General features: G+C 44.6%; 1 long non-coding RNA gene across 1 annotated transcript; it reads left to right on the top strand.

Annotated features, from left to right (window-relative positions):
- The first annotated feature begins 1,685 nt into the window (after positions 1-1,685).
- LOC120096955 (uncharacterized) lies at positions 1,686-21,364 on the top strand. The gene is made up of 3 exons (XR_005493913.2): positions 1,686-1,965; positions 19,498-19,655; positions 19,747-21,364. It is a non-coding gene; the product is annotated as an uncharacterized LOC120096955 (long non-coding RNA).
- Positions 21,365-23,410: the final 2,046 nt, after the last annotated feature.

The following is a 23,410-nucleotide window of genomic DNA, read 5'->3' as shown; positions in this document are numbered from 1 at the left end:
GCAAGCGCAGGGCCCTGGGTTCGGTTCCCAGCTCCAAAAAAGAGAAAAGAAAAAAAAAAAAAGAATTAGAGGAAGAGGGGCTGGAGAGATGGCTCAGCGGTTAAGAGCACCGACGGCTCTTCCAGAGGTCCTGAGTTCAATTCCCAGCAACCACATGGTGGCTCACAAACATCTGTAAAGAGATCTGATGCCCTCTTCTGGTGTATCTGAAGACAGCTACAGTGTACTTATATATAATAAATGAATAAATCTTTAAAATAAAAAGAATTAGGGGAAGAAAATCACAAAAGGTGAATGCAACCTTGTGTATCCTGATAAATAAATTATTATAGCACACAAAGAATTAAAGCCACTCCTATTCCAAGGACAAAAATATATCAGGTCCAAGGTAGTGGACTCACCATCATCATCACCACCACTGCTATCATCACCATCATCACCGTCTTCATCATCACTGTCATCATCACCACCACTATCCTCATTATCACCATCACTACTACCATCATCATCACTGTCATCATCAAACCCATCACCATCATCACCGTCTCCATTGGTGTTCCCAAGCTCTGTGACTCTTCAGTCTGCTCTCAGAAGTGTGACCTATCCATGCCAGACAAACTTCTCATATCTTAGCTAGAATGTCTCTCCTCGGAGAGCTTTCCCTAACTCTCAATTCTAGTAATTTAGCCTGGTCATTTTCCTTTATAATACACATCCCCAGATCATGTCAGGTACCCAATACATAGTTGTTAAATTAATTAAACTATTCATACTTTTTCTCATTAAAAAATAGTTGACTCTAGGACATAAGTACTAATCCCCAGCAGATGGTTGACAGAAGTCACAAGAATTGAGAAGCTTTGGATGTTACACAGAAGACGGCCTTAACAAAGGCAGATCCTGAATGACTGCAGAGACCCACAGATGGTAGGGACACCAGAATCTCCTAAAGTAAGGGTGTTGTTTTGATACAAGATATACTACATTAAATATTCTCCACCGACGGATCACAAAACCATGTGTTCTACTCAGCGAGCATTTAGACAGACTAGCATTAGTTGGGAAACCACAGGTAATTCCTCTCTGCTTGCCTTCCTGGGCTCCAGCGACAGTGGATCTGCAACCACAGGGTAAATAATGATTAACCTAAACCAACGAAGACTTTCCTTCCACAGAAGACTCATTTCACCTCCAAAAGACAGACCATTTCTAGAGACCAATGCCTAAGGGGAGAGCTAAACAGTGCTGGCCAAGCTCCCTGTGAATGACTGGCTCCAGTGTGTGAGACTCAAATCATAGCAATAAAATTTAAAGAGAAGTTTGCTGAGACATTGTTGGAAGGGGGGTTTTGTTTTGTTTTGTTCAGACAAATCTTGTAGTATAGCCCGGGCTAGCCTGGTACCACTGTATATCTCAGTCTATCTGCAAATTCCCAGCAATCCTGGCTCAGCGTCCTAACAGGCACATAGCTCCATGCTGAGGTGGAAGGACTTTGCTCACCTTAAAGAAGATTGATAAAATGCATTACACACTTTCCTGCTTGGGGAAAGAGGAAGAGGGGGGAATTAAAAATGGGAGAGGAGGGGGAGAGGGAGGGGAGAGGGAGGGGAGGAGGAAGGGAAGAGGGAGGGAGGGGAAGGGGGAGAGAAAGGGGAGGGAAGGGAGAGAAGGAGAGGAGGGAGAGGGGAGGAGGAGAGGGAGGGAAGGGGGAGGAAAGGAGAGAGGAGAGGAGGGAGACGGGGTAGGATATAAGTCACAGATGTAGGTTCCAGCTCAGCTGTGAGATGCATGTCTGAGGTGGTGATGTCTAGAACAGTGCTTGTCAGGAATCTTGGGACCTCAGCGTGGTTAGCAAAAGAAACTTAGTGAGGATAGATAGCAAAGCAGAAAAGGGAAGTTACCTGCGTCCTTCGTGGGATCCATGAAGCTCTAATTGCCCACCCTTGAGACTTCTTGTCATCTGAGGTAATAAATACATCCTTTTATTATTATTACTATTAAAGACTTTGTGGAGCTTAAGAAACTATGACTGAAAACATCCTAATGTACGTGTTGTACATTTTTATTTTGTTTAATAATGTCGAATAGGAAATAAAATATGGGGAGAAAGATTCTGGCCTATTCTTTTGGGAACAAGTCTGATGGTTGCCTAATAACAGAGTAGTTTTTATTTTTGTTGCTTCCAGAACATTGCTGAATTAATTATAACAAGGGCTAATAAAAAACAGTGAGGAGGAGAACTTTTTCTATTTACGCGTAAGGCAGTATTCTCTAAATAAACCATCAGGAGCCAGTGTGCTATTTTGAAATCACTAAAAAGATGCTGGCATTTCCTAATGTTTACAGTTTAACAGGAGGAGCCTTCTGCATTAGCGGGAGGCCAGCCAGCCTGCCCTCACTCCTATTTAAGCTCTTGCACACCTAATTAGCAGGCACCTGCCCCAGCAAGAAGTTGTCTGGCTAGAATAACCTAGTTGTGTAGCTCGATAAGATAGTTCAGAGAGTGGATTTTATGCAGAATTGAGTTCTTTGAAAACGCTAGCAACTTCTGGTGCAGTTTCCGAGTTTGCTGACATTTTTTTTAGCAGCCATAATGATGGTTTTAATGCCAAATCTTGCTTTGAAAACATCACCAACAGTTTTCAAAAAACTCACACAGTCAAGAGCACACGCGCGCACACACACACACATACACACACACACACACACACACACACACACACACACACACTGAATAAATGTGACAAAAATCAAAATGAATTTACAAAGACCTATGCCAAAGGCAGTGCTCAGCATAAAGAAGCCATTCTCTCACCATGTTGAATACTGAGTAAGACTGGAAGCCAGTGGCAGCAGAGTGAGTTCCAGCCGAGAGAAGCCTGGACCAGCACAGCAGCCGATCTAGTCTGGCTTCATGCTACTCTTTACTTACCTTGCTGGGGGTGGGTGGGAGCGGGGCAGGCAGGAGAAGAGAAGTAGACTGCAGACATTGCCCTTGACCAGGTGACTGGGGAGCTCTACATCAGTGACGCCCACATCTGACTGAAGAACAAGGGAGAATTGCTCTCCAGGCGATGGACCTGTGGATAAAGAGGATTTGGAGGGGGAGCTGGAGGAGCACTGCAGCCAAGCTTCACTTGGACTCACACAGCACTTGCCTGTATAGTAGTGTGGATACTCCCGCCCCGGGCAGTTTCAAGCTGATTTATGTGTCAGAGTCGGGAAGGGAGATTCTGAATTGCGTCTCCGCGGCTCCTGGGTGTTAGCTCCCGGCCATGGGAACTGTTGATGGGGAAGCTACAACAAAGAGTTAGAAAGTAACAGATTACATTGGGCTTTGCTGTAACATCAGATCCCTGAAGAGGATAAGGGAGGAACCACTCGGACCAGCGGCCTTCAGTGCGGGTGGGACGGAGAGATAACCTTGAACATCCTGATAAACACTAGGATTCTCTAGAAGATGGGCATTAGGACAGACCGGGTCAGAACAAGTGAAGAATCCTTGGCCAGGGGACCCCAGCTCTAGGGGGTAGCACGTGATCCCATATAGAACTCTAGACCCTTGATCTCCATGACATTGTTGGATAGTCCTTCTTCCTTGGTGATATAGTCTGCAAGAGGGTTGGTTCCTTCGTGATTAGTCTTGGATCTCTGACCAATTTGAAAGCTAGGAGGAACTTAAGGGTATTTTCCAAACACCTAATTTATAAAGGCATTTTCTCCTCACAAGCTATCAAGGTTTCTCCAGCCTAAATAACTCTCAAACAATTGCTATGAGTGTTCCTTTTTGTAAAGAACAAAGTAGCTTTGATGATATTTCACCAATCTTTTTCAGTCTCTTTGGAAGAAATTTTGGTTTGGGCTTTGGACTTTAGCACCTCATGGCTTCCTCTCCTTGAGCTCTCAGCACTGGTCTCCGTATTTGCTTGGGAAAGAGTCTGCGTTGTGTTTATTAACTTAGTTGCCTCTAGGTTTGTTTGTTTGTGAAAATTCATTTCTTTTCCTTGAAGTCGTTCTGAAAGAACATTCTGCCAGCGCTTTGGTCTCTCCCGTCCCAGGAGCTCTGAGTTCCACTCTTCCCGCACCTTCCTTTACTCTGACGGCTGTCAAAGTTCTTTGGCCCTAGTCTCCTGAAGGGTGAAGTTCTAGTACAAAGAGGACCATCTATTTTTAAAGTGCCATCCTGTGGGCAAGAAGAGTCAAGAGAAATAACCAGAGTGGGTCCTGGTGACAGTAGGAAAAGTTCCCAACTCTGGAATAGAAGACCTGAGTCAAAGGTTTTCCCCTCGTGTTTGCTCAATCTAGCCCTCCATGTGGAGTCAGTTTCATCTCTGAGCTGAGGATGCCTTTTCTCTTTTTTCTCTGTATCAACCACACCATTTCACAGCCATAGTGCCTCTCTGGGTCAGCTACGCCAGGACCTCTAGTACACTTCTAAGACTTGCCTTTCTCCCTCCACTTTGCCCACGGTGAGCAAAGTGTCTCTCTGTCTGTGAAGCTGCTTTCTCTGAGGTTGGAGTGGGTTCCATTGTACACGGAGAAGGGACCTTGGCCTCCATTTCAAACTCAAGCGTTATTTAACACCATCTTCCTTCTTCATGACCTTAATGTTTGAGGCTTTCTCTCCAGGTCCTTGTAGCAAACGAGTAATGGCGGACACAGCCACTGGAACCCCTTCTCTCTCCTTTCCCCTTGTTTGTCCTCCATGCCTGCCCTGCTTTAGATTTCTTGGTTGTCAGTTTGTGTCATGTCCGATGATTGCTGTGGTTTCTACTCCCTCTCTAATTGCCTCAGGGGCTCAGAACCCTGACATTCCGACCTTTTATTGCCTTCTTTTAAGGACATAGATGTAAGGGGGCTGAAGTCACAGGAACAAAGCAGATAAAATAATCAATAAAGAAGAAAACACCAAGCTGCAAAATAATAATTGTGAGAAAACAGTTTACTGTGTGGAAACTTCTACTATGGTCACCAACTGATCTTACTGATTCCTTCCCTCCCATCTGTTAACTTACTATATACATTTAGCTTTGTTTTTATTTTGAATTCAAAAGCCTCTGCACAGTAAGTCAGTTTAGCAATCGATTTTTTTCACTCTCCACTCAGGCATCCAATCCCAAATTTCTCATATTGTGAGGGTTTCTTCCAATCTTTCTACAACTGAGTCCAATTTCTCATGTTTGGCCAATTTAACCCATACGCTTGCCGTTTTTTAAAAGTAATTTAAAACATGTTCCATATGTCCTTAGCAGTTCTAGACTCTTCCCGTGTGATAAATGCATTCAATCTTTCCTTCCATTCTTCAGCTTCTTGCAAGCACAGCTTCACGCTTTCTTGAAAATCCGAATTTTCATCCAAAATTCCGTTTGGCGCCTCTGAAGTCGCTTGCACTTCTGCCACACATTTTGAATTCTGTTTTGGTGGCAGCCTCATTTTGTTTGTCACGCCTTCTAAGGACTGAGCTATTCGCACTCTGTCCGTCACATCTCTGTTTGTTTTGAATGCTGTGTCCTTTCTTTCCTAAGTTCCTGGCTTTAAACTGAAGGAAGGAGCTGGGAAAGCACAGGTCTTTACCAACTGGCATAGGGCTGGAGAGATGGCACAGTGGTTAAGAGTACCAACTGCTCTTCCAGAGGTCCTGAGTTCAAATCCCAGCGACCACATGGTGGCTCACTACCATCAGTAATGGGATCTGATGCCCTCTTCTGGTGAGAAGACAGCCACAGTGCACTTATATAATAAATAAATCTTTAGAAAGAAAAATAGTGAACGTTTCCTGGTACCTTTTCCTTCTCCCCTGGAGGGGACCTGAGTTTTTTCCCGTATAGAATATTATTGGAACACTTTACGAAATCTAATGGCAGCTCAGGGATGAGCAGTGACGTTTACCGAAGTTAGCTCTGAGCTCGATTGTTATACTGTGTAAGATTTTATTATTGATGTATTATGTGGCTTTGTTCCCACCACCCCCTCTTCAGACAGGGTCACACTCTGTAGGCCAGGCTGGTCTGGAACACAGTGCAGAGCTCAGCCCTTGAACTTACAGCACTACCAAGTTCTGAAACTGTAGATCCGGGCCGCCTGGCCTCCTGGTTTAAGATTTGTAGTAGTAGTAGTAGTAGTAGTAGTAGTAGTAGTAGTAGTAGTAGTAGTTGTTGTTGTTGTTGTTGTTAAGTTTTCTGTATTATCCTTACAACTTTCCTAGTAAACTTAAGATTTGTCTTTAAGTTAGCAAATGATATTTTTGAGGGAATTCTTAGATTCACAACGCAGTTAGATGGGAAGTGCAGAGTGCTCCCATCCATGCATAGCATCCTCCACCATTTAACACCGTGGCACATCTGTTACAGGGATGATCCTACACTCGCACATGCCTGTCACCTAGTGTTCATCATTTACATCAGCGTTATCACTCGGTGTCAAACATTCTCCTCCACCTTTGGTCCAGTGTGTAACGATATGCTCGTATCATTGCAGTGTTGTGTGGAATAGCTTCACTGCCACAAAGCCTCCTGTGGTGGTTTGAATATGCTTGGCCCAGGGACAGACACTGTTAGGAGGTGTGGCCTCGTTGGAGTGGGTGTGGCCTCGTTGGAGTGGGTGTGGCCTCGTTGGAGTGGGTGTGGCCTCGTTGGAGTGGGTGTGGCCTCGTTGGAGGAAGTGTGTCACTGTGGGGTGGGCTCTGACCTCTCTAGCTTCCCAGAAGTCAGTCTTCTCGCCTTCGGAACAAGATGGAGAACTCTCAGCTCCTCCTACACCAGGCCTGCCTGGATGCTGCCATGCTTCTTGCTTTGATGATAATGGACTGAAGCTCTGACACTGTAAACCAGCCCCAATTAAAAGCTGTGCTTTATAAGAGTTGCCTTGGTCATGGTGATTGTTCACAGCCATGGAAACCCTTATTCAGACAGCCTTCTATATTTGGTCTGACCATCCTTCCCTTTCATGTACCTGGTGATCAGTAAATTCTATTGTTTCCACATGTTTACCTTTTTCAGCATGGGATCTAGCATGTAGCTATTTCTTACTTCTTTTTAAAGCATAAGTTACTTTACTTTTTTTTTTTTAGTACTAGGAACTGAACTTGGGTACAGTGGCATCAGTCACAAACCCTAGTAGAGGTAATGCAAAGTGCTTAGGGAAACATTGGCCAATGGCTCCTTCCCTTTTGTAATTAATTTATTCTCCAGCCCTGGAAACCTTACACTATTCCTAAAAGGAAAAATAAGGACACCTCATTGTATTAGTCAAGGTTCTCTAGGAGAGCAATGAGAACATAGTTTAAAGGGACTTACAGGCTGGAGAGATGGCTCAGCGGTTAAAAGCACTAACTGCTTTTCCAGAGGTCCTGAGTTCAAATCCCAGCAACCACATGGTGGCTCACAACCATCTATAATGAGATCTGATGCCCTCTTCTGGTGTGTCTGAAGACAGCTACAGTGTACTTATATACATTAAGTATATAAATAAATCATTTTTTAAAAAATGGGGGAGAGTTACTGGAGTTCTTATAGGTTATGGTCCAGTCGGTCCAACCATGGGTGTCCACCAGCAGAAAATCCAGAATTCAGTGCTTGTTCAGCCCACAAAACTGGAAGTCTCAGCTGGTCTTCAGGCTCTAATTCCAGTGAAGGAGTGAAGTTGCTAGCAGGAGCCAGGGCAGGCAGGCAGGGAGCCAACGGTTTCCCTCTTCCATGACTTTTATAGCGCCTGCCACCAGAAGGCATGGCCCAGATTGAAGGTCTTCCTACTTCTAATTATTTAATTAAGAAAAACCCCTCGGGGGCTGGAGAGATGGCTCAGTGGTTAAGAGCACTGACTGCTCTTCCTGAGGTCCTGAGTTCAGTTCCCAGCAACCACATGGTGGCTCACAACCATCTGTAATGAGATCTGATGCCCTCTTCTGGTGTGTCTGAAGGCAGCTACAATGTGCTCATATACAATAAAATAAAAATCTTAAAAAATAAATTAAAAAAAAAAGAAAAAAGAAAAACCCCTCACAGTTGTACTAGCTGCTTGGGTTTTGATTTTTAGTTAATTCCAGACGTAGTAAAATTGACAACCAAGAACAGTCACGGCAAACTCACGCTTGTCAAGTTGGTACGCAGTTAATCATATCTTCTTGTTTCACGCTTAATCTCCAAATGAAAACAATAACCATAATTATGCCTAAATGATACAGCTATCCCAGGTACAATCACAACTGCATTATACGTTTTAGAATAAGTGGCCATGCCCTTTGAGGGACATTTTTTTTTGGATCTCAAAACTTAAATATGATAACCATTGATACTTTTTCAATTAATATACATTACCTGATGAGGAAATCAAGAAACGAAAACCCAATATCTACTCAAGCATATTCTTAGCAAAATATGACAGAAACACGCATGTCATTTCTGCATCTGGTCACGCGGTCTTAGTATTCGTGACTGCCTTCCTCCACTACCCATTCAACGTTTTCCTCCATTGTGGAGAAGCAATCCAATTCCCGCCTGTAAATCTGGATCAATCGCTTTCCTAATGCTGTTATTACTTCTTAGCCTGTTGGACTAAGGGCATCAGAAACTCAAAGTGGGGGCTGGAGAATGGCTCAGTGGTTAAGAGCACTGACTGCTCTTCCAGAGGTCCTGAGTTCAAATCCCAGCAACCACATGGTGGCTCACAGCCATGTGTAATGAGATCTGATGCCCTCTTCTGGTGTGTCTGAAGACAGTGACAGTGTACTCACATACAGAAAATAAATAAGTAAATCTTAAAAAAAAAGAAAAGAAAAGAAAAGAAAAGAAAACAAAAGAAACTCAAAGTGGCTAGGGGGAAGTCTGAGCTTCCAGTTCAATGGCATGTTTTATGGTATCCCCTAGCAGGAGCTCTCCCTACTCTGGAACTAAAACTTCTGGGCCATGGAAACATGGGTCAGGAAGCGGTAAGTTTCCTAGTAGTTCATTAGGGGTAACAGTGAGTGGAACCATCACCTTTCTCACCCCTTGATTCCCAGACTGTGGATCCTGGCTATGGAAGAAACCATATCATCCATTAGATGCTCATTCTAAGCACGTGCTCCAGCCTTCCAGCTCCTGCCACCTGACTGACCCCGTAATTGTGTCTTCAGTGTCCCATTATTCTATCAGGACAGCTGCTTCAGGACGGTGGGAAGACTGATAAAAACCGGTAGATACGCCTACTGTCACACTCCTTTGGCTATGAAGTGAGCTCCTTGGTCACAAGCAATACTGGGACCAAGTATTGTGGGATACCATGACAGTGGATAAGGCATTCTGTAAGTCCATCGACAGTGGTTTTGGCAGAAGAATTACGTGCAGGAATGTGGACAACCTGCCATGAGGAAGGGCACCCAAGGAATGGTACCATATCCAGGGCTCAGTGTTGGTCTCTGCTGTTGGCAGATCCTGCACTCAGCAGTAGCTGGAGGCTGGGTGAGTGGAAGTCCATGTTGTCAAGCTCAAGCATAACTTCCATCCCTGCAGCCCTGGCCATGGGCCAAGATCATGGGGCAAGGCACTGGGCAATGGCAGGGGTGGCTGGGGAAAGAGACTGACGAGTTCATGCCTTCAGTGGCAGTCACGGCTACTCACCATCTGAGGCATCTAGTCTTGTGGACCCAACAACGACTGGATGATTGGACAGCCATTATTGGAATGATTGACCCCCCAGCCTGTAAGCCACTCGAATAAATCCTGTCTGTACATTTGGGATGGTTGAAGACAACCAAAATCCTTCTCTAGGCCCCTCATACCTGTGATAGGCATGCTTGCACAGCTGTACATATCATACACCATACATGCGTGTACACACACATCCGTGCATGCACGTGCATGCATGCACACATACACACGCACACATACACATGCACACACACACATGCACATACACGCACACCATACCCACACATACACACACCATACACATGCACATGCACACACACACACACATGCACATACACACACACCATACACACACATGCACATACACAGACACAGACACAGACACACATACACACACATGCATGCACATGCACACACACAGAGACATATACACACACATACACACACCATACACACGCACATGCACATGCACACGCACACGTGCACACACACGCACACACACACATACACAGACACACATACACACATGCACACATGCACACACACACCACTGAAACAAAAAGCATGGGAGACAGCTTATGAGTGGGAAGCAACGAGCCACAGTCACCTGATCCAGACACATCATCTACAAAGCACTTGTGGTGCCTCTAGGATTTCCACAGGGGGCAGACAAAGATCTTAGGTTTGAGAATTTAACACAAAACTCCCATCCCATAAAAAGGCCTGGATACTGCTCTGCTCCTGAACTCTGAAAACATCAAACCCACTGACACAGATAAATGCAGCACAGAGGAGACAATTCTAAGTGCTCAAAGATTGCCTGCTGGATGTAAATTCTTAAAGGGACCCTCGGCTAATTCTTTTGCGTGTTGCTCCAAGCATCTAGTGCTCCTGGGAACTTGAAGGGTGTGGTTTTTGGACGCTGAGATGGAATTTGTGGAGTATGCGCAGTCCTGTATTAGAGTTCAGACTGTAGCTGTTAGAATCTCAGCTTGCTACATCACCTGGGTTTACTCCTGACCCATCCTCTGCTTTCTTGCCTCTCCTCTGTGCCTTAGAAAGATGGAGCCCAAGGACCTCGGACCCTGGGCTCCCTTATTTTGTGGCTTTCAAAGGGAAAGACTGGATTGCTCCCCAGAAGTGGGAAATGAGACAAAAGTGAAGATTTACACCCTGTGTGCCTCTGGTCATGGCTGTGTTATGATATGGCCACAGTTGTGGCTGGGGAGTCCCTTCCCAGCTCCAGCTTCCGGGGTCTCGGGGGCTATTGCTCCCTCTCTGGTCTCTCCAGGTTTACAGCAGCAATAGATTCCACCTGTTGCTAATCCTGAGTCTTTCTCTAGCATTTGTTGACCCCTTAACCTGGCCCACACTTCTGAAAATAGTGTCTCCATTAAACCCTTCCTTACAGCCCAGTAAGTGGGTCATCCATTACAGCCAGAGGCTGACTGTGACAGACTGACTGTCACATTCTGTTCATATTCCAGAAGGGAGTTAACTGTACTTCTTACTGCCCGACCTTATCAAGCAGGTCACGTTCACACAGTCAGAACAAATACACAAAGAAAGGCCTTTTGTACCACTGGAGATAAAGGATGCCTCTGCTTCTTTCAGTATTTACTCCCCAGATTTTCCCACCGGGGCCAGATCTCAACCTTCCTCCCCACTCCTTAGTGTAGTTGCCTCCTGAATCCCAGCACCAACTGTCTTCTATGTCAACAACTCTTCTGATTCAGTCTGCTTCCAAAAGGGATTAGGATTTCTAGTTCTGGAGAGCAAAGTAGAAAGGGTGAAAGGAGAGGCTAGGGAGGACTTATCGATGTTTTCCCTTCATGCTGTATAATCTATAGGGTCCCCAGATCCTGCAGGCCAGGTTAGGTACCATGACACTGCTTCTTACAATAGCTAGAAAATTTGCTGAAGATGACCTCTGATAGACTGGCCCAAAGTGTATCTGATTTGGGGGATTTGGGGAAGAGAAAAAGTAAAACCAGGCAGTGGAAGCATATCCTTTAATCCCAACACTTGGGAGGCAGAGGCAGGTGGATCTCTGTAAATTCAAGGCCAGCCTGTTTTACAGAGTGAGTTCTAGGACATCCAGGACTACATAGAAAAACCCTGTCTCAAACACACACACACACACACACACACACACACACACACACACGAAGTCACACATTCCATAGCAAGGGTTTCAAAGGGGTCTTCAAAGACTCTTCGCAGGATATTATAATTCCATATATGAGTTGAACTGAAAGTGAAGAGAGTGTCACAAGCTTAAAAAAAAAAACCCAAATATCTAGATGTCAGGCAGTGGGCCTTGAATTCATTGCAGAAGAAATGTATATAATGGGCTAAGTTGAAAGGGGGGAAACTGGAAGATAAGGTTGACTTTGAATTTGGAGATGCAGAGAGACTGAGAATAATGTTTTGGGAAGTTGAGGTTAGTGCACAAAGGTCGTCATTGTACTTCAGGAGTGTGGAGCCCTGGGGGCTAAAGGACAAGGAGAGCTGAGCCCTAAAGTATGAGTGAGTAGCTCTCAGGGATAGGCTGCACGTGAAATCGGGACAATTCGCCATGCTAGGAGATGCCATGGACCTTGACTACTAGTCGTGAAATAAGCCAGTTACAAAAAGACATATAAACATCTCCCTCATGGACGTAGTCTGAAAAAGCCCAAGTGAAGTAGTGGGCAGAAGAGGCATAGCGGAGGCAGGACTGGAGGAGAGTTGGAAAATGTTGGTCAAAAGATACAATTGTAGTTGTATGGGAGGAGAAGGTCCAGGCCATCTGATGTAGTTAATAACAATGTATCACTTACTTGAAGATCACTAACACAATACGTTCTCAGTGCTCCACAGAAAGTGTGTGTGAAATAAAGTACATGTTAATTAATCTCATTTTAGCCATTTTACAATGGATACATATTTTGAAATCATTGTCTACCACAAATACATTTTTGCTTGTCAATGAAAGAGAAATATTTCAAATGAGGAAAAACCAAGCCTTTGAACATGCCTGTCTTCCTGAAGCTTAGCAAAATCACCTTTAAGGAGTTCACTACAGACAACATCCAAGAAATGGGCAAAAAAAAAAAATGTAGAAAAATAAACAACATAGGATGTCTAGGTGTGATATGGTACCCTATAATCTCATCGGTTGTAAAATGGAAAGCAGGGGGATCAGGAGTTCGAGGCCAGCCTCAGCCATATAGCCTGTTCGAGACCAGCCTGAGTTACATAAGAAGGGAATCCAACACACGCCTTTGACATATAACAGATCTTGTGGAGCAATTTGCCTCTAATAAAAAGAAAAAGAAGACAGGCTAAGGGATCGCTCACTTTACTGAAAGTGCCTGCTATGCGACCATGAGGCCCTGAGTTCAGATCCCCAGTACCCACATAAAAGAAAAAAAAAAAAAACCAAACAGGTGTTCAGTCAATGTCTGTAATCCTAGCACTGGGGAGGTATAAACAAGTGGATCACTGGGGCCTGGTAGCCAGATAATCTAGCCGAATGATGTCATCAGTGAGCGTCAGGTTCAGTGAAAGACTTTGACTCAAAAAATAAGGTAAGTGATTAAAGGAAACACCTAATATCGGCCTCTGGCCTCCAAATTCAGTAACATCAAAACACACAAGCACACACATACACACACACACACACACACACACATACACAAAAGCACATACATCATACTCACATACATGCATGAGTACTTACATACACACACATTAGCACACAGGAGCACGTAAACACACATGTGCGAACACACACATATACATGTGTGAGCACACACATACACATGCATGCACAACGTAAGAAGAAAACAAGGTTCCAAGTTCTCAACCTGGAACTTTCTGCACAGACTGGGCTGGCCTCAAGCTTGTATCTCTCCTGTGTCTATCCCCTGAGGGCTGAGAGACAAGTGTTTGACATCATGCTAACCAACTTCTTCATCTTTTAATTTTTTTTTAGAGTCTCAGGTAGCCTAGGCTGACCTTGAACTGGCTATAGAACCAAGAATGACCTTGAACCCAAGGTTGGGATCAAAGTCCAGACCTCAGAACCTCGACTACCTCAGGGACTACAGGTGTCTGTCACTATACTCAGCTTGCTGAGAGCTACTGAACACTGAAGTCACTGGAAAATGTGACAGGAGCTGTCTGTCTTCTGCGCTATTAGCACAAAAACCAATGCAACTGAGCTTAAATTATCTGACCATATATTTGTTGGCCCATTTTATTAAGATGACCATATGTTGTCTTAGGGTTAGTCCAATCTGAGAGAAACCACTCACAGTTCTCTTGGGTCTACATTTCTCTACCAACTAACATTCTCTTTAATTGGTTTCTCTAAAGCTGGAAGCTTCCATGTTTACATGTGGAGCTGCATGCTCTCCTGAGGAGGAGGTGGCCTCTATACAAACTTCCGATGTTTGTGTCAGCAGAACCAATCACCAAGGGCCCAGGAAGGCTGGAGGCTGATTGTCACTAACGACCGAACACGCTCTTTATTGAGCCAGTTCCTCACACCCTACTGAAGTTCCCTGTAGTGGTCCTAACTCCAGGAGGGTAGATCTCTAGAAATGGAGTGTATGATCACCCTCTTTCACTGGCCAAACTGGCTGATGACAACCGAAGGCAGGAGAGCCCAGACGAGAAAATGAATAAGTTCATAAGGATGTGTCTAGGTAAGTCAAGCTACTAATGGATCAGACAGAGTATCTCTCTCTTCTAAAACCTACACTGTGGATAGTACAGGACTGGCCCATAGCTCTCTCTCTTGTCCTTGGGAGCCTTGAGTCCTGACCCCAATGACAGTCTTAGGATACAACCTTTGTTTTCATGAGCCTCAGCTCCAGGCAGCAGGAGGGAGAAGGAGCATGGGTCACATTGAAAGCAGGGATACCAACTGCTGTGCATGTGGATGCCTTTATCACATAGCCACGCCCACCTCAGACATGGTCACGCCCACCTCAGACATGGCCACGCCTACCTCAGACCTATGCTTACCCTGGCATGACCACTTTCCTGTAAACATTCTATGACTATGCAATAGGGGAAATAAACTTCGGGAACGATGTTCATTTTCAGCTTCTCTAAAGAAATGAGATTGGTGGAGTTAGGAGAATGATCTCAAGCCTGGTGTCATAAGAAATGAATTATTAAAACCCGGGAAAGCAATTCTCCACTTCTAATCTAGCAAATGAGACAGGTAGGAGAAGAGAGAGGAAAACCCCAGTAGCGAAAAATAAAATAATGAAAATCGACCAATAAATTATGAGATAAAAGAACTGTTGTTTGGGCCCTGCAAGGATCATTCAACTCTGTCTAACAGAGGACCAGGGTTCAATACGCAGCCCAATATGGCCACTAACAACCACATATAACTTCAGGTCCAGGGATCTGAAGTCCTCCCTGGCCTCCTCAGGTACTAGGTACATGTGTAGCGGACAGACTTTAAACACCCATCACAAAAATAAAATAGTTTAATTTAAAAAAAAGAACTGTGTCTGGGTTCTAATTCTAATAGCTGAGTGACCAGTTACAAGCTACATTCTTAAGCCTGTGATGTATCCATTAAGTAAGGATAATTTCAGCTACGGCACAGACCCAGGAGAAGGTAATTGAGATGTTGGCTCTTAAGTGTTTTGTAAACCTCGTTAGTCGTGCAGAGAAAAGCTATCTTTATTAACAACAATGCTTACAACAATGTAGTAAACCTTTTAGGAACACACTGAGTTAAGGGTGAGATTTGAGATTTTTCATTACCTCTTCAACATTGTTCTTTTAATGTGATTAGTATCTGTGGCTTTAATTGAATTTAAATTTTTCTCACTGTCTTTTTTTTTTTTTTCCCTACTGATCTGTGATGGTTTGCATATGCTCGGTCCAGGGAGTGTTGCTATTAGAAAGTGTAGCCTTGTTGGAGGAAGTGTGTCACTGTGGGGTGGGCTTGGAGACCCTCCTCCTAGCTGCCTGAGGATGCTCAGTCTGTTTCTGACTTTCTGTGGGTGAAGATGTAGAACTCTCAGCTCCTCCTGCACCATGCCTGCCTGGATGCTGCCATGCTCCCGCCTTGATGATAACGGACTGAACCTCTGAACCTGTAAGACAGCCCCAATTAAATGTTGTCCTTTATACAACTTACATTGGTTATGGTGTCTGTTCACAGCAATAAGACTCCAACTAAGACATGATCACATATCATTTGTGAAATTTTATATCCAGAAAGTGAGAGGACTGAGTTAGCCAGAGCCAGGCTGACTCCATGACAGGCTGCAAACCGGAAGCTTGAAATACTAGGCCTAAGTTTCAGTTTGCCAGAAATGAGAACCAGGATCCGAGAACCAGGGGTCAGCCAACCACAGCCTTGGGCAACCAATCTGAGGACACCTTGTCACCTGGCCTGAGGTAAGAATAGGTAGCTAGAATGAGTAAGCGACCCCTCAGGGAGGTCTCCAGAGCCTAACCAATTGTAGGACTATCAGACCTCTAGAGATAGCGCTAACCAATCCAGATAAAAGGGCACACACCCCTCCCTGGGATTCCCCTAACTGACAATAAAAGCCAGGCCTATGAGTCCACCAGGGGTCTCCATTCCCAAATGGGGCGACCCCTGCATGTAGGAAATACAGCTGAATAAAGACTGCTGTTGCATACTGTTTGAATCTGGGTCTCCTTCAGCTATTCTTGAACCCTAACAAAAGGAGTTGTACGACCACTTCCTTGCAGTAAGTCTGTAAACAGAGTCTAAGTGTCAGAGCAGAGGATAATCCCAGCTTTAATACATATACCATCAATGTCTAGAGTAAAATAAGTTTTCCATAGCTATAATAAACGGAATTCTAAAGCTCTCTGTAAACGTTTACATAGGAATCACTTGAAAAGAAAATGTTTCATGTTTTGGATAATGGATTTTACAAGTTACAATAGGAACAGCAGACCCCGTTGCCTCTCTGTGGAGGCATTTCCACTCCTGGGCAGCCACAGTTGGTGTTGTCTTGGTCTGCAAGGCAGCTAGTGGTGGGGAAATGGTTTACATGCAGGAAGCTTAGCTGAGGACATTGTGATCATGGGAACCGTCTTTGTCAGAGTCAAAGAAGAGAATTCGTACAGGAAGAGAGCCTCATTCTCTAAAAAGAAGATCCGAAAATCTACAAATGAATGGCTGACTTCAAGGCTGGGACAGGGCGAAGCCAAAGCGCTCCTGGGACATCTCACTGGGCAAGAAAGTAACACAGCACTCAGAAAGATGATAAAAACCAAGAAAATAACTAACACAGGGCTCAGAAAGACAATAAAAACCAAGAAGGAGAAGAACTAGTCTGAAGGTCTCACATTAGCTAAATCTAAAACAATCTGAATGTCAAGTCGTGAGAGCATGGATTGGATTCCGCTGAAATCCGCACTGTGAGCATGTGGTAAGGCTTTCGGAAGGAGCTCACGCTCCTGGGCGTGGCTAGCCGCGCTTCTACCTCTCCATTATACAGAGCCCACTTTAGAGGCCGGACTCCCCTGCCTCTGGCCGGGCAAATTCAAATAAGACTGTCAAAAAGGGGACGGAGGTAGCAAAGAATCGGCATGGTGGAAGAGAATTGTAAGCCCAGTATTTGGAGGGCTGAACAGGAGAATCAAAGTTCAAAGTCTAACATAGCTAGGCTCTCTCTCAAGCACACACACAAAGAGCATGAGACAACGGATTGAACTTGAGTCGATGATGCCTCTGGGCCTAGCGCCAATTTCTAAGGAACGTGGAAGACAGAAGAAGCAAAACAAAACGACGAATCTAAGATCAACAAACCATGGTAAGGGAATCCGAGTCAGACACACGGCATCCTGCAGTAAATAAATATGAGGGGAAGAGAGAGAGAGAAGAAACTGGTAGACCAAAAGAGACTCTAAAGATACTACAAATGTTTGAGGGGCTTCCCCCAACCACACACACCAGACATTTGCTAAGGTTTGCGGAGTTGATTCTAACAAAGACCTCAAAAGAGCTCATTCGCATTTTATTAATTTGTTTTTTTTTTTTGTTTTTTTTTTTTTGTTTTGTTTTTTTTTTTGGAGCTGGGGACCGAACCCAGGGCCTTGCGCTTCCTAGGTAAGCGCTCTACCACTGAGCTAAATCCCCAGCCCCTATTAATTTGTTTTTAAGACAGGGTTTCATTATATGACCCAAATAACCTGGAAGTCACCACAAATTCTCAGCACCACAAATTCTAAGAATCCAGGCCTCATGGTACCATGCCTGCCTCGTTATTCTTTCTTCTTTTTCTTCTTCTTCTTCTTCTTCTTCTTCTTCTTCTTCTTCTTCTTCTTCTTCTTCTTCTTCTTCTTCTTCTTCTTCTTCCTCCTCCTCCTCCTCCTCCTCCTCTTCCTCTTCCTCTCCTTCTCCTCCTCCTCCTCCTCCTTTTCTCCTCCTCCTCCTCCTCCTCCTCCTCCTCCTCCTCCTCCTCCTCCTCCTCCTCCTCCTCCACCATTGACAGAGGTAGAATACACTCAGGACACATATATAGCCAATGAGACCATTAATCATCTGCACCTAGGTTGACCATCTTTATTAAAATCTAAAGTTCATCACATCCAAAGACAAGAGCGATACAATGAAACAATTTTTGGTGCATGATTTTTGGGCAAGAGTAAATTGGTGTATAAATACACAGGCAGAAGTGAAGGAGTTGTGGAGAAATGCCAGAGAATGACTGAGAAGCCATGGGAGAAGGGAGGGGGACGTGATTAGCTGGACCACTGTAAGGGAGTCCTAAGGATGTTGGGTCACTTCTGAGTTTGGAACTAGGTTATGATTGCAGGGAGAGCCATCTTACTATAATACAAAAGCTCTGTGTTTGTGCTGTTTCACTGTGTATTTCTATTTAATTTAACAAATAAAAGGTTTTGAGAGGAGGGGATTGGAGGTGTAGATTTGATCAAAACATATTCAATGCATGTATGGAATTATTTTTTTCTTTGATTGAAAATAGACTTTTTATGCAGTATATTCTGATTATGGTCCTCCCCCAATCCCAACTTCTTACAGTTCCTCTCCAACTCCCCTTCAGTCTGCATCTTTCATTAGAAAACAAACAAGGCATCTAAAAAATAATATGAACTAAAATAAGATATAACAAAGCCAAACAAATCAAAATAGGATAAAACAAATACAAACAGAAGAAAAAGAACCAAAGGAAAAGCACAAGAAACAGAGACACACATGTCGTAAAACACAAAACCAGAGTTCATTTTGTGTTAGCCTGTAGGGCGGTTTGCTCGCCCCTCAGAAAGTGGCGCTATTTGGAGGTGTGGCTTGGTTGGAATGGGTGTGGCCTTGGAGGAAGTGTGTCACTGTGTAGGTGGGCTTTGAGGTCTCCTAGTGCTCAGGCTCCGCCCAGTTTGGAAGGGCGCCTCCTCCTGGCTGCCCGCTGATCAAGATGTAGAACACTTGGCTCTTCCAGCACCACGTGGGCTTGGAAGCTGCCTTGCTTCCCACCTTGATGACGATGGACTGGACCTCGGGAACTGTCAGCCCAGCTCCAATTAAATGTTCGCCTTTGTCAGAGTTGCCTTGGTCATGGCGTCTCTTCACAGCAGTGGAAACCCAAACTAAGACAGCCATCTACTGCTAGACACGGGCCTACTTTTAAGAGTGGATTGTTTCACCAGTGAGCTCCCTTGGAGAAAACCAACTTAACGTTTACAAGTGTGGTCTGCGTTAGGGATGGGGGTTGTGCCCACGTCGCAGCTCCAGCACCCCATACCTGTGCATGCTGCCCCAGTCTCTGTGAGTTCACATGTGCTTAGAACCTGCTTTCCTTGGTCTCCTCCAATCCTTCAGGTTCTTACATCCTTTTCACCTCCACTTCTGCAGAATCCCCTGAGTCCTGAGAGGAAGGAATTGATGGAGACACCTCATTCAGAGCTCAGAGTTCCAAAGTCTCTCACACTCTGTGCACTATCTGGTTGTGGGCGTCCGTATTTGTTCCCATCTGCTGGAGAATGGAGCTTCTCTGGTGACAGCTGAGCAAGGTACTGATCAATGAGTAAAGCGGAAGGTCATCTGGGGTCATTTTACTGCTACGTTCCTTTAACAGAACAGAAGTGTTTGGTTTTCACCTAGGTCCCTTATTGGAACACAGTCCGAGCATGGAGTCGTGTGAGGAGATCTCTGCGTGCTCTTGTGAAAAGTCCAAGAAAGCAAGACAGGAGTCCTGTGACCTCAGTTTCTCCGAAACACAGAACTGTTCTTGGCACGTGTTCTCATGTTCCTCCCAGATGTGGCACTGTTCTTCATATGCCTTGACTGAAAGCCTGTTTTTGCCATGCCTGGCTTGTCCTTGTACATGGCTTGAACTCATGAGAACCTGACTCAGTTGACCTTTCGTAACCCTCAGGGTATAAATTGTCTGACGCTCTGAATAAAGTCCCCTATTTCACAAGACTCTAGGCTGCCTCATGTTCAGGGCCTGCTCTCCCAAGTTCACGCTGCCAACTGGAACGGTAAACAGTCCCTGGTCTATTTAGTCGCAGGTTCTTGGCCACCCAAGCAGCACTGGATATTGGCTCCATCTCATGGAGTGGACCTTAACTCAAATCAGATATTGGTTGGTTATGCCCACGAGCTTGGGCAACGATTACATCAGTGTATTTTGCAGGCCTGTCACCATTGTGGACTGAAGGGTACGTAGCTGAATTACTGCTCACCTTTCTGCTTTCACAGTGTGCAGAGTATCTTCTAATACCAAGACCACTAGTCCATAGGATGAAGGCTCTAAGAGGCACCAGCCCGACTTCTCTGTGTTCAGTGAGTTATGTAGGTGTTCTGTTCAGCATGGGCCTTACCATCAGCCTGTGGACAGCCACCAATAGCCTTGGCAATAGCTTGGGTTGTTTAGGGAGCCCTTTGGCCAACTTGATTAGATGTAATTCACTCCTGGTACTGGAAGTTTCATTTTGTGATAGGTCCAGTTAGGGCTCTGTCTCCCCAATTATTGGATGATTTCTTATAGATCACTTTCATCCACGCATATGTTTTAGAAAGGTTCTAATGTGTTAATAAGTTTCCACATGACCCTTCGAATGGCCCTGAGTTTTAGCCGTCCCTTCCTATACTCCCTCTCTTACCCTCCTCTTCCCTTCCCATTCCCATTTGATCCTCCTGGCCCAGCCCTCCCCAACCCCACCTATCAATATTCTATTTCCCCTACCTAGGGCTCTCCATGCTGTTTTAATTAATATATCTCTGAAGTACGATTTGAGGTCGGTGTGGTGTTTCATCCAGCAGTTCTTTTATTATCGAGGAATGTTTTATCAATGCTGGGGGTTTTGTATTTGTATATGAAGCTGAAAATTGTCCTTTCAAGATCTATGCAGAGCTGTATTGCAGTTTTAACGGGGATTGCATTGAATCTGCTTTTAGTAGGACGGCCATTTTTACTATTTGAATCCTACCTATCCACAAGCCTGGGAGAGCTTTCCATCTTCTGAGATCTTTCATTTCTTCCTTCACAATATCAAATATTAATATTTTATATTATATTGTGAAAGGTGTTGTGTTCCTGATTTCCTTTGTCGTTTGTATATAAGGAGGCTAGTGATTTCCGTGCGTTAATTTTGTGTCCAGCTACTTTGATGAAAGCGTTTATCAGCTGTAACCTTCCTCTGGTAGAATTTTGGGGGTCACATATGTATACTATCAGATCATCTGCGAATAAAGATACCTTGACCTCTTCTCTTCCTGTTTGTGTCCCCTTGCTCTTCTTCAGTTGTCCTGGTGCTCTAGCTAAGCCCTCAAGTACTATATTGAGTAGCGATGGAGAGAGTGAACAGCCTTGACAGTTGTGAGACACCACGCAGGCACCGAGAGCTGAGCACAGGTCTTCCGGGGGAGCAGCCGGTGCTCTTTCCTGCTGGGCCGTATCTCCAGCCCCCAGCATATTTTTCTTCATTTCCAAGGATATAAGCATATCAACGGGCAGCAGGCCTAACCTAACAGCAAAAGAGGAGCTCTCCTATTTCTATCATTTTATAATGCCTTCTGCATAACGAGACCCAGAGCCCTGCTCAGTTTATCGCTCTGTTGCTAGTGCCTAAAACCTCACTGATAAACAGGGAACGGATGGGTGATGTAATTCTCAGTGCGGGAGAGAGATGTATGCAGTTAAAGACTTTCTGCAGAAAATCTAAATGAATCTGTAAATTTCATAGAAAACCAGGGCAATAGCCTGATTAACAAACAGTAGTCTGCCGGGCAATTGCCAGTGTCCTCCCCAGGCCTCACAGTAGCCCAGGGTTCATTGTTCATATTACTGGATTTCTTGCAATGAAACCACAGGGAGGATTATTTAAGGGAACCTAGAATATGCAAGTGCTAAGTCCTATTACTTAATGAATAATGGATAAATTAATTGCTCCTGGAAAACTGGCGAAACTTCCACTTTGCTGCTTACAAATTTATGTTGACGCCTTACACTCCTCGCGAGGCACTAACACATCAGAGTTAATTAAGATCACAGGCCTGGAGTTAGGCAGTAACACCCCATTTTGCTTACTTCCTTCTATTCTTTGAGAGGAAATTTTGATTCCACAACATACTGTAACATCGTGCTGGAAAAGATGACAGAGTCCAGATCACCGGGAAAGCCTGTAAAATGAGGGAAAAAATAACAGAGCGTTCTATTTTTTGTCTTAACATGTCAAGGAAGACGTAAGGTGTGCTAGGAAGTACAGTAGACCAAGGAAAAAATACAGGCTCTGTTTCCAACGTATCACTAGGAGACTGGGTAGTTTTGGATTAGACTTTAGCAGCCACATGAGCTCCAGGGTCTACCTATCTAGATTCCCTGCTGACCTCTCATCGGCAAAATCAAATGCTTGTTACAACCGACTTCCTAGGTTCTAGTTCCAGAACAACTGGACCCGATGTTTGGAGCCTTAGACGAAGGAGTCCATCAGAACCACAAGGTCAATCGAACAGCCCTGACTGTCCTAGAACTCACTCTGTAGACCAGGCTGGCCTTGAACTCAGAGATCCATCTGCCTCTGCCTCCTGAGTTCTGGAATCAAAGGCATGCACCACCACTGCCCGGCTTCCTAGGTTTTAAAAAATTACCATATAAAGTTAGGCATGTGGTTAAGAAGACAGCTGTTCCCTTTTTCTGGGGACAGGATCAGCATAATTTGCTTCATCCTTCACAAGGTTGCTTTCCCACCCAGTGAACACATCGTACTCAACAGTCATTCCCAAGGGGCTGGAGAGATGGCTCAGGGGTTAAGAGCACTGACTGCTCTTCCAGAGGTCCTGAGTTCAATTCCCAGCAACCACATGGTGGCTCACAACCTTCTGTAATGGTATCTGATGCCCTCTTCTGGTGTGTCTGAAGATAGCTACAGTGTACTCACAGACATAAAATAAATAAAATCTTTTTCTTTTCTTTTCTTTTCTTTTTTTGGGGGCTGGGGACCGAATCCAGGACCTTGCGCTTGCTAGGCAAGCACTCTACCACTGCGCTAAATCCCCAACCCCAATAAATAAAATCTTAAAAAAAAACACAAACAAAAAAAGCAGGCATTCCCAAAGCAAGTGGTATTGATTTGCTGTTTGGCAGAATCTGTAGCCCCCTAATTTTCAACCAAATGTCTAGCCTGGGATTGTGGTCTCATTAAGCCTGAAGGCCACAGAGCAGGCTGTAGATAAGGTTGGATCTGTGCTCCATCCCCATGGGACTGGGTTGTAACTTGTCCACAGGAGTCAGGAAGGAACAGTGAAGGGGACAGCAGAGCAA

The sequence above is a fragment of the Rattus norvegicus genome, chromosome 15, assembly GCF_036323735.1.
Source record: "Rattus norvegicus strain BN/NHsdMcwi chromosome 15, GRCr8, whole genome shotgun sequence".
Classification (NCBI taxonomy): Eukaryota; Metazoa; Chordata; class Mammalia; order Rodentia; family Muridae; genus Rattus; species Rattus norvegicus.
Note: the sequence above shows the minus strand (reverse complement) of the source record. Positions and strands in the feature narration are given on the sequence as shown.